Raw genomic sequence first — 10000 nt, forward strand, 5'->3', positions numbered from 1 at the left:
GGACCATTCCAACCTGGAACTATTTGATATTTGAGTGAAGCCAAGACAAGGTATTCATTAGCTGGATTCAAACATAGGTCATTTGCAGTACTATATTCCATTTCCTTTACTCTTCGATATTACAATCTCCATAGAAAAAACTTGCATTGTGAAGCATGATTCCATGAATGAGTAGTCTCACTCTAGATTTTCTTTTATATATTTTATATCTCATTCTTTTATCACTATTCCAATTAACGAAAATACCTTGTTTGATTTAAAAAAAAAAGAAAAAAAAAACGTGAAAATCTTTCTACACAGCACTTGAGGTATATGGAGGACTACAAAATATAATGATCTAATTATATCGAGTCAGAAAAAGCCAGACATGAAATGACGTGTCTGAGGCCTTTGTCTTACAGTATACTAGAAACAGATATATTAGTTGTTATGTGTGCAGTGTATTGAGATCTAAATTCAGGAGAGTAGCACCATCTGCATATGCAAAAAGTTTGCTTTCTAGGCCAACCACATTGAAAAGAATAAGATAATATGGCAGTGACGGATATTGGGCCCGTTATCAGCATGCTAGAGCTACCTCAAACATATTCCCTAATTCTACAACAGGCATAATATTTATATATATATATATATATATATATATATATATATATATATATATATATATATATATATATATATATATATAAAATTCATCTATATATATATGTATGTATATATATATATATATATATATATATATATATATATATATATATATATATATATATATATACATATGTGTGTGTGTAATACTAATTTTCTCTCCTTGACCTAGGGTTCGGTTCCCCGGCCGACCAGAATCTATAATCTCCGAGTTGATTCCCCCTTGGTTCTCTGATCCCGCAGTATAGAGAGAATACAGTATTGAGGGTGTGTAATACATACTCATATGAATATGAAAAACACATCTAAATGTGCAAAATTTATCATTATACACACACACACACACACACACACACACACACACATATATATATATATATATATATATATATATATATATATATATATATATATATTTATAGGTGTGTGTGTGTCTGTGTATGTGCGTGTGTAAATATCACAAAAGCTAACACTTGATGAGCATAAAAATAATTAAGTGTTATAGCCCCGAAAGGAAAAAGGAAAACACAAACTCGGTTCTCCTTCCGTGACTATAATATATATATATATATATATATATATATATATATATATATATATATATATATATATATATATATATATATATATATATATATATATATATATATATAAATATATATATACACGTATGTATGTATATATATATATATATATATATATATATATATATATATATATATATATATATATATATATATATATATATATATATATATATATATATATATATATTTATAGGTGTGTGTGTGTCTGTGTATGTGCGCGTGTAAATATCACAAAAGCTAACACTTGATGAGCATAAAAATAATTAAGTGTTATAGCCCCGAAAGGAAAAAGGAAAACACAAACTCGGTTCTCCTTCCGTGACTATAATATATATATATATATATATATATATATATATATATATATATATATATATATATATATATATATAAATATATATATACACGTATGTATGTATATATATATATATATATATATATATATATATATATATATATATATATATATATATATATATATATATATATATTGTAATTAACTCAAGATTGATTATGTTCATCCAGGATTCTTTATTTTCAGACTGGCTCAGTGCCAAAATACCAGGCAAGAACCAGCAGCGACACAAAATTCACAAAGCAAAACAACTCTCAAAGAGGGATACAAAAAAGCACTGAATCGAACTTAACAATAAAATCTAATTGATAAAAGTAGTCTTAAATTACATAAAGTAGTCCTCGAAAAGCTTTCTTAGGAACTGGAAAAACACATACACTACTTTACAATAATAACTCTCGAACCGTCACACGCTTACCTAACTTATATACCTCAGTCGAAGAGAAAGAAAAGGTGTAGGAGGCAGAAAAATACACACTTTCCCTAGCATATGACAGTTAGAGTTGCAGAGTGAAATAAACCTTAAAACTAATTAATTTTACAATAATTATCATAATACACCTTTAAATAATAATATATCTTATATTGGCGATAAAACTACACTTTACAGGTCACGAAGAAATATATGAAGAATGCTTACATAAGTTCTCAAAAACCGCACCGAATTCCTAATTAAAGATTATTATGACACAATCACCAGCGATTGTCCTACTTCAGGATCACTAGGGGTGTTCTTGCACCGAGGGGATCACTAGGGCAACGTATATTGTCTATATGATTTAAGCAGGCGAAGGGAAGAACACATACGGTTCGCTTACCGTTCTTCGTCACTAGAAGGCCTCCTCAAGACTCCAGGAGGTCAGACACACGGCAACAGCCAGCAGCAGTGGCAGGCAGCAGCACAAAAGCAATAGCAATGCTTATAAGGCTAAAATTCATTAGCAGGAGCCTCTCAAAATCAATGGTAGCTGCAGGAGCAGGAACAAATATCGTCTGATAATCAAGCCGCGAAAAAAAAATGCTGTAAGACCTCCTCTGTTGGGGAGCCGACACTCTCTACCCCGCTGCCCAAAAACGCACTCCAAGTAAACGGAGAGAGAGAGAACGAAAGCATAACTACGTAATGGGGCAGTTCGACAAGCTAAGCACCGAAGACGGGCAGTCCGCTCCACAAAACATGAAAAGCAGAAAACAACAATATGGTTAATAAACACTATACAAATGAACACAAACAAAACCTTGGCCGAGGAATAAAGAATATTCCAAGACAACTTTTCGTGACTAATTAAAACAAATGACAAAAACCACGAACAAAATATTTAAAGTAATTATGGATTACAATATATATATATATATATATATATATATATATATATATATATATATATATATATATATATATATATATATATATATATATATATATATATATATTGTAACATTATTGCTTTAATATTTCTAAATTATTTAAGTTTTTATACATGTTTAAGGTTGAATATACTGTAGAATTATTGTTTTCTTGCTTTAATTGTTTGTCTTTTCACTGGTGGTTATGTTAGTGGTTATAATGGACTAACGGCTGTTTTATATTTTCAAATGGTGTTGGTTACGTGGCTGCGCTCCTGCGTGAACGGAGTTTTGGAGGGGCTTTTTTTGAGAATGGTTCCTTAGTGTGTTTCTGAGCCTCCAACCTTGTAGGGCACGACATTTGTGATTGGGTCTATATTATTCCACGCCTTTGCAGAGCCACATTTTGAAGCTATTGAGCTTGTTTTGGATATCCTTTCTCTGCAGCAAGACGTCTCATCATACATTCTTTATACTGCCCTTGGTTCAGTAAAAGCCAAGGGGACCTCTCTGTCCCAAGGTAATAATATTTATACCTATTTAAGTATAGTGATCACGACCTGTCAGCTGACGTCATTACTGGAGCTTGTGAAAGCCTTTCAATCAAACCAGCCACCGTCCACTAGATAGGGATATTTAGTTTGTATTTGTTAGGATGTTCTCACTTTTCGTTGGCCTTCTTCTTTCTGGACCCTCTCTCCTTTTAGTATGTTTGTGTTGATGACCTTTCTTTAATTGTGTAATTGTTTTCTTTTGCAGGGAGTTTAAGAGTGAGTGTGTATCATTTATTTTTGTATTATTGTGGTTCAGGTGTTATTTCTGTCTAAATATTATGTATTAAAATTAAGGAGATTTTTGTGGTATTTTCTTTGTCCCCTTGAGTTGACTTTGCACTCGTATTAATGTTTGGATACTATTCCACCTTTAGTGGACTTAGTACGTTATGATGGTGAATATTATTTGATAAGTGTAGTGTTTTGTGTGGTGGTCAAAGCCAGCCATCACAAGTGGCGACCGTGACTGGATATTTCGTTCCTGAGTATTCACCAGTGTTTGTGCAAAGTTAATTCTTGGGGTAATTTTTCAGGCAGTGTATTTCCACCTCCTCGGTGTTGTTTTGTGTAAATTTAGTATTTTGTTTGTAATCATGGTTGTTAACGTACTAGAACTCCTTAGAGGAGAGGGATGGCAAGAGAGGTTGGCAGAGTTAAATAGGGAAGACTTGGAAGTTGTAGCAGAACATTTTGAATTGGAATATGATGTGTCCATAAGAAAGGGTGTATTGCTATTGCTCATTTATGATTATGTTAAAACTGTAAAGACAGGTGGGGAACAAGAGGTGAAACCGGATGAAGTAGTGTCTATAGAAATTTTTGGATAAGCAGATTGTCCTGAGACAAATGGAATTTGAAATGGAAAATTTTAAGGCAGGGGAAAGAGAAAAAGAGAGGCAGCATGAGATTGCCATGAGAAACCCAGGTTCTTTTTCCCCCTCCCATTCCCCAAATAGGTTAGTAACTCCTGCTATCAATTTATCGCAGGCTCTCAAATTTGTACCTAAATTTGAAGAAAATAATGTAGCAGAGTTTTTGTATCGTTTGAGATGATTGCTGCAAGGTTGGAGTGGCCCCAAGAGTATTGGACCACTCTTATACAAAGTAAATTGGTTGGAAGAGCTCAGAGGGTATATGTAACGCTGGAGGAGGATCTATCAGCAGATTATGAGAGTGTGAAGGCTATTGTCTTGAAGGCCTATGAGTTAGTCTCTGAAGCTTATAGGCAACGCTACCGGGACTTAGAAAAATGTAGGGAACAAACTTTTGTTGAATTTGCCAGGGCGAAGGAACAGTATGCTAGCGATTGGTTCAAGTCCAAGGAGGTGGGTGATTTTGAGAAATTGAAGGAGTTAATGTTGGTGGAGGAGTTTAAGAGGTGTGTCCCGGATAAGCTGAAGGTCCAACTCGAAGAGTTAAAACTCGAGACTGTTCAGGAGGTAGCCATCGCTAGTGACGAATATTGCTTGTCTCATAAGAGTGAGTTAGGGGGAGTAACGACAAAGGTGAATTCTGGTTGGGTTAAGATGGGTAGGAATAATAATGCTAATCCTAATAATAATGCTAAGGTGTTCAGTAGAAATAATCAGGGAAGTAATAATAATCAGGGTAATGCTAATAATAATTTTTCTCCTAACAGAGGCAATAGGCCAAATATATACAATCCAGAGAAATTGAAAACATTGACTTGCTTCTTTTGCAATAAGAAGGGGCACGTAAAGAGTATGTGTTATGCGTTTAGAAAATCTCAAAATGCTAATGTTAGGCCAGTGATGGGCGTGGAAGAGAGAGAGAGAGAACCTACCTCAACAACATCCGCTGATCAATGACTACCTGGTTGTTTTGACAGATATTTGTCCTTCGGTAGTGTCTCCTTCGCCAATTCATCCGAGAAAAGACGAGTGCGTATTTTGCGTGATACCGGTGCAGCTCAGTCTTTGATACTAAGGGAGGCATTACCTTGTAATTTTGTACCCAAAAGTGGGGAATTTGTGTTATTGGCTGGTTTTCCTGATTCCGTAAAGTCATATGCTATTGAAAATTTTAATTTAATCTGCCCTTCCTTTGCAGGGGATTTGAAATTGGCCATAGTTGATAAATTCCCGGTTAAGGAGGTTGATGTTGTGTTAGGGAATGATGTGGCTATGAAGAATAATAATTGTCCGATATTGATAAACCCTGATAGTGAAGTAGCAGCAGTTACTCGTTCTAGTGCTAGAATTGTTGACGCTGCAGAGTCAACAATTGATGTAGATTTAAGTAGTTTAGATCGTAGTGATAGCCTAGCTGTAGATCTTGGAATGTTAACGGACAAGTTAAATTGGACTACTGAAGAGCTAATCAAAGCCCAGAAAAAAGTTTCGGGAACTCCCTATCGAGTCAGGGGAGGTGTCTTGATATGACTGGTCCCAAATTTAAGATATTTAATAATATTTTATATAGGTTGAGTAGGCCTATGGGGGTGGATAATGTTGATTATGAAATTGTGAAACAGATAATGGTTCCTTTTGGTTACAGGAAGGAGTTAATGTCATTGGCGCACGAAAGTGGTCTGGCCGGCCATTTTGGAATTCATAAAACTTCTTGCAAATTGTTAGGGAATTATTATTGGCCGAAGTTGAAGGCAGATGTAAAGAAGTTTGTCAATAGTTGTGATGTGTGCCAGAGGGTCGGTAAACCCAATCAGCGGATTCCAAAATCGCCTCTATGTCCTATTCCTGTAGTTTCCGAACCTTTTAAGGAAGTCATTATTGATGTGGTTGGACCATTACCGAAGACGCGTAGTGGTAATGAGTATATTTTGACAATCATGGATAGGATGTCTCGATATCCCGAGGCCATACCACTACGTACGATAAAAAGTGTTAAAATTGTAGATGTACTAATTGACTTTTTTACCAGGTTTGGGATGCCTAAAATTATTCAATCGGATTGTGGTTCTAATTTTGTTAGCAGGTATTTCAGAGATAAAATGGCAGAATTAAATATAAAACATGTGACCTCTTCTCCATATCATCCGGAAAGTCAGGGAGCTCTGGAGAGATTTCATCAGACCCTGAAATCCATGGTAAAGAAATATTGTTTGATTAATGGTTCTGAATGGGATAAGGAATTACCTTATTTGTTGTTCGCTTTTCATTCTGTCCTAAGTCAGTCTTTAGGTTTTTCGCCTTTCAGCCTTGTGTTTGGCCATTGTGTTCGAGGTCCTCTTGAAGTGGTTCGTGAGTCTTGGGAGGGAGACGTCCCTGAGGTTAATTTATTGGATTATGTGTCTAATCTAGGCGATAAATTAACCAAGGCTTGGAAATTTGCGGGTGAAAACTTATTATGTAGCCAAAAAAGAATGAAGTTTTTCTTTGATAGAAGGTCCAAGGCACGCGACTTTGCGGTAGGCGATAAAGTATTGGTTTTGTTACCCTTCCCAGGGAATCCATTGAAAGCTTCTTTTTCAGGTCCTTGGAAAATTTTGAAAAAAGTAAGTGAAGTTAACTATTTAGTGGAGACACCTCAAAGAAGGAAACCTTTTCAACTGTGTCATGTAAATATGTTGAAAGCTTATATGGAACGGGAAAAAGTCATTCCTGTGGCAACTATTTGGAACACGGTAGATTCTGAGAACAATAACCATTTTTCTTTTTCAGAGGGGGAGGGTATTGATGATTGTTTTAATGGATGTGAATGGCGGTCGGATAATAGAAAGTCTTTGGAAAAATTTTCGGGAGTAATTTCACATTTAGGTAAGGAAGAACAAAGGTCTTTGAAAAATTTAGTATCTAATTATAAAGAATTATTTTCGGATGTACCGGGTAGGACTTCGGTCCTTGAACATGATGTAGAGGTAGGTAGCGCCACTCCTGCGAAACAATCTCCTTACAGGTTGAATCCCTTCAAAAATGAGGTTGTAGCAAAGGAAGTGGATTATATGCTAAAACATGACCTAATTGAACTTAGTCAAAGTCCTTGGTCATCACCTGTTGTATTGGTAAAGAAATCCGACGGTGATTTCAGGTTATGTTTTGATTACCGTAAGTTGAATGAGTTATCTAAATCTGATTGTTATCCATTACCTCGAATTGAGGATTGTATTGATCGAACGGGGAAGGCCAAATACATTAGCAAATTCGATTTGTTGAAAGGTTATTGGCAAGTTCCTCTTTCAAAGCGGGCAAGGGCCCTGTCTGCTTTTGTAACACCACAGGGATTGTTTCAATGTAAAGTTATGCTGTTTGGTATGAAGAACGCGGCTGCTACCTTTCAGAGGTTAATGAATACTTTAGTCCATGGTTTAGAAGGATGTGTTGTGTATATTGATGATATTGTTATTTATAGCGATGATTGGGAAACCCATTTAAAACGTATTAGGGCACTATTTGAGGTGTTGAAAAAGGCAAATTTGGTAATTAATTTAAAGAAAATCGATTTCGCAAAGGCGAAGGTGGTATATTTGGGTCATGAGGTTGGTAATGGTAAAGTTGCTCCTAAGCAGGCCAATATCGAAAGTATTGAAAATATGGTAGTCCCTAAATGTAGGAGGGATGTCCGAAGATTCCTTGGTTTGAGTGGGTACTACCGAAGGTTTGTTAGGAATTTTTCGGATATAGCCGATCCGTTAACAAATCTCTTGAGAAAGAATGTAGCATTTGTCTGGACGAATGAAACGCAAAGGGCTTTTGATAATTTAAAAAGAGTTTTAATTAATTTCCCTGTCTTGAGAGCTCCTGATTTTAACCTTCCTTTTTCTCTTGCCACGGATGCAAGTGACGTTGGTGTAGGAGCGGTGTTGTTGCAGAATGACGAGCAGGGAGTTTCTCATCCTGTCGCATTCTTTTCAAAAAAATTGTCCTCCGCCCAACGTAGGTATTCAACTGTGGAGAAAGAGACACTTGCGTTAATATTCGCTATTAATCATTTTCAGGTTTATCTCTCCTCCTCAGATACACCTATTAAGGTCTTGACAGACCATAATCCCCTGACCTTCATCAGCAGATACAAAAATAAAAATCAACGATTGATGAGGTGGAGTCTCATGCTGCAAGAGTGGAATTTAGAATTTTCCCACATCCCAGGAAAAGATAATATTGTTGCCGATTTTCTCTCTCGCAGCGTTGAATATTAGTTGATTGACAGAGGGCTATGCAGTTATTAAAGGTAGTATCTGTATCGTTCTAATTATGGTGTGTGTGCTGTTGAAGTGGGCACGTAGTGAGTAGAAGAAAATGTATATTTAAGATTTATTAATCATGGTTTGTTTACAGAAGACTATAATGTTCTGGGTATATTATATGGGATCTTTAAGGTTAAAAGGTGAGGGTGATCACTGGTACTTTCTAATGATTGATTAATTAGATGGGTCATGGGCTCACGGGTCTGTAGCACAACAGCCGTTTTTTAGGCGCTACAGGCTGGTGTATGAGTGGTACCCTAGAATGAGTTAAGGTTAATCTACTAAGGTTTAGAGGTGTCAGGTACGATAAGGTTTATAATAAGCTAAGAAAAGAGATAGGCACTAATCTGGTATTCTGTATTTTCAGGCTAATAATTACGCTTCATCGAGTTTGTTTGTTTGTTTGCGCAGGGGAGTCTTGTGGTGGTCTTCTCTGTGTCGTTCGGTGTGTGTGTATGTATTGGACACTATGGTGATAAGTGTGATATATAACACTGAAATAGACAGTGGTTTTTGTGATCAACATTTATTGATAGTGAGTGATGTGTATCCCTGAAAATTAACAGTGTATCGAGTGTGGAAAAGGTTATAGCTTTTGGACTATATATACAGAATCCGGTTGTTAGTGCAATGACTCTTAATTAAGTTTATTAACGATATGAGTGATGTGAAATTTTTAGATTGGGTACCTATTTATCAGATGGTGATGTTTTGGTTTTCTGGTTTTGGAAAGTTTACTTGTGATTAATTTAGGTTTAAGATTTTTTTTAGTATTGGTTATATATTGCTATCCTTGTGAGCTGCAAACCTTGGTACTTGCCCCCCTCTTTCCTTTTGTTTGTCATGTTTTTGCAGTTTGTTTAATAATTATTTTTGAGTGTTGGTTTAATATTTAATATTTTTGAGTGTTGGTCTAATATTTCATTATGTGATAACCTGTATGTTGTAATTCAAATCACTTTAGAAAAAAAAAAAATTTGGGAATTTTTTTTTTTGGTTGGGTGAGGAGGTGTAACATTATTGCTTTAATATTTCTAAATTATTTAAGTTTTTATAGATGTATAAGGTTGAATATACTGTAGAATTATTGTTTTCTTGCTTTAATTGTTTGTCTTTTCACTGGTGGTTATGTTAGTGGTTATAATGGACTAACGGCTGTTTTATATTTTCAAGTGGTGTTGGTTACGTGGCTGCGCTCCTGCGTGAACGGAGTTTTGGAGGGGCTTTTTTTGAGGATTGTTCCTTAGTGTGTTTCTGAGCCTCCAACCTTGTAGGGCACGACATTTGTGATTGGATCTATATTATTCCATGCCTTTGCAGAGCCACATTTTGAAGCTATTGAGCTTGT

General features: G+C 35.4%; 1 protein-coding gene across 1 annotated transcript in view; it reads left to right on the forward strand.

Moving 5' to 3' along the window:
* LOC137631347 (basic proline-rich protein-like) overlaps positions 1–10000 on the forward strand; it is a 77369-nt gene that overhangs the window by 55430 nt on the left and 11939 nt on the right. The window lies entirely within an intron of this gene.

This window comes from Palaemon carinicauda, chromosome 39 (genome assembly GCF_036898095.1).
Source record: "Palaemon carinicauda isolate YSFRI2023 chromosome 39, ASM3689809v2, whole genome shotgun sequence".
Taxonomy (NCBI): domain Eukaryota; kingdom Metazoa; phylum Arthropoda; class Malacostraca; order Decapoda; family Palaemonidae; genus Palaemon; species Palaemon carinicauda.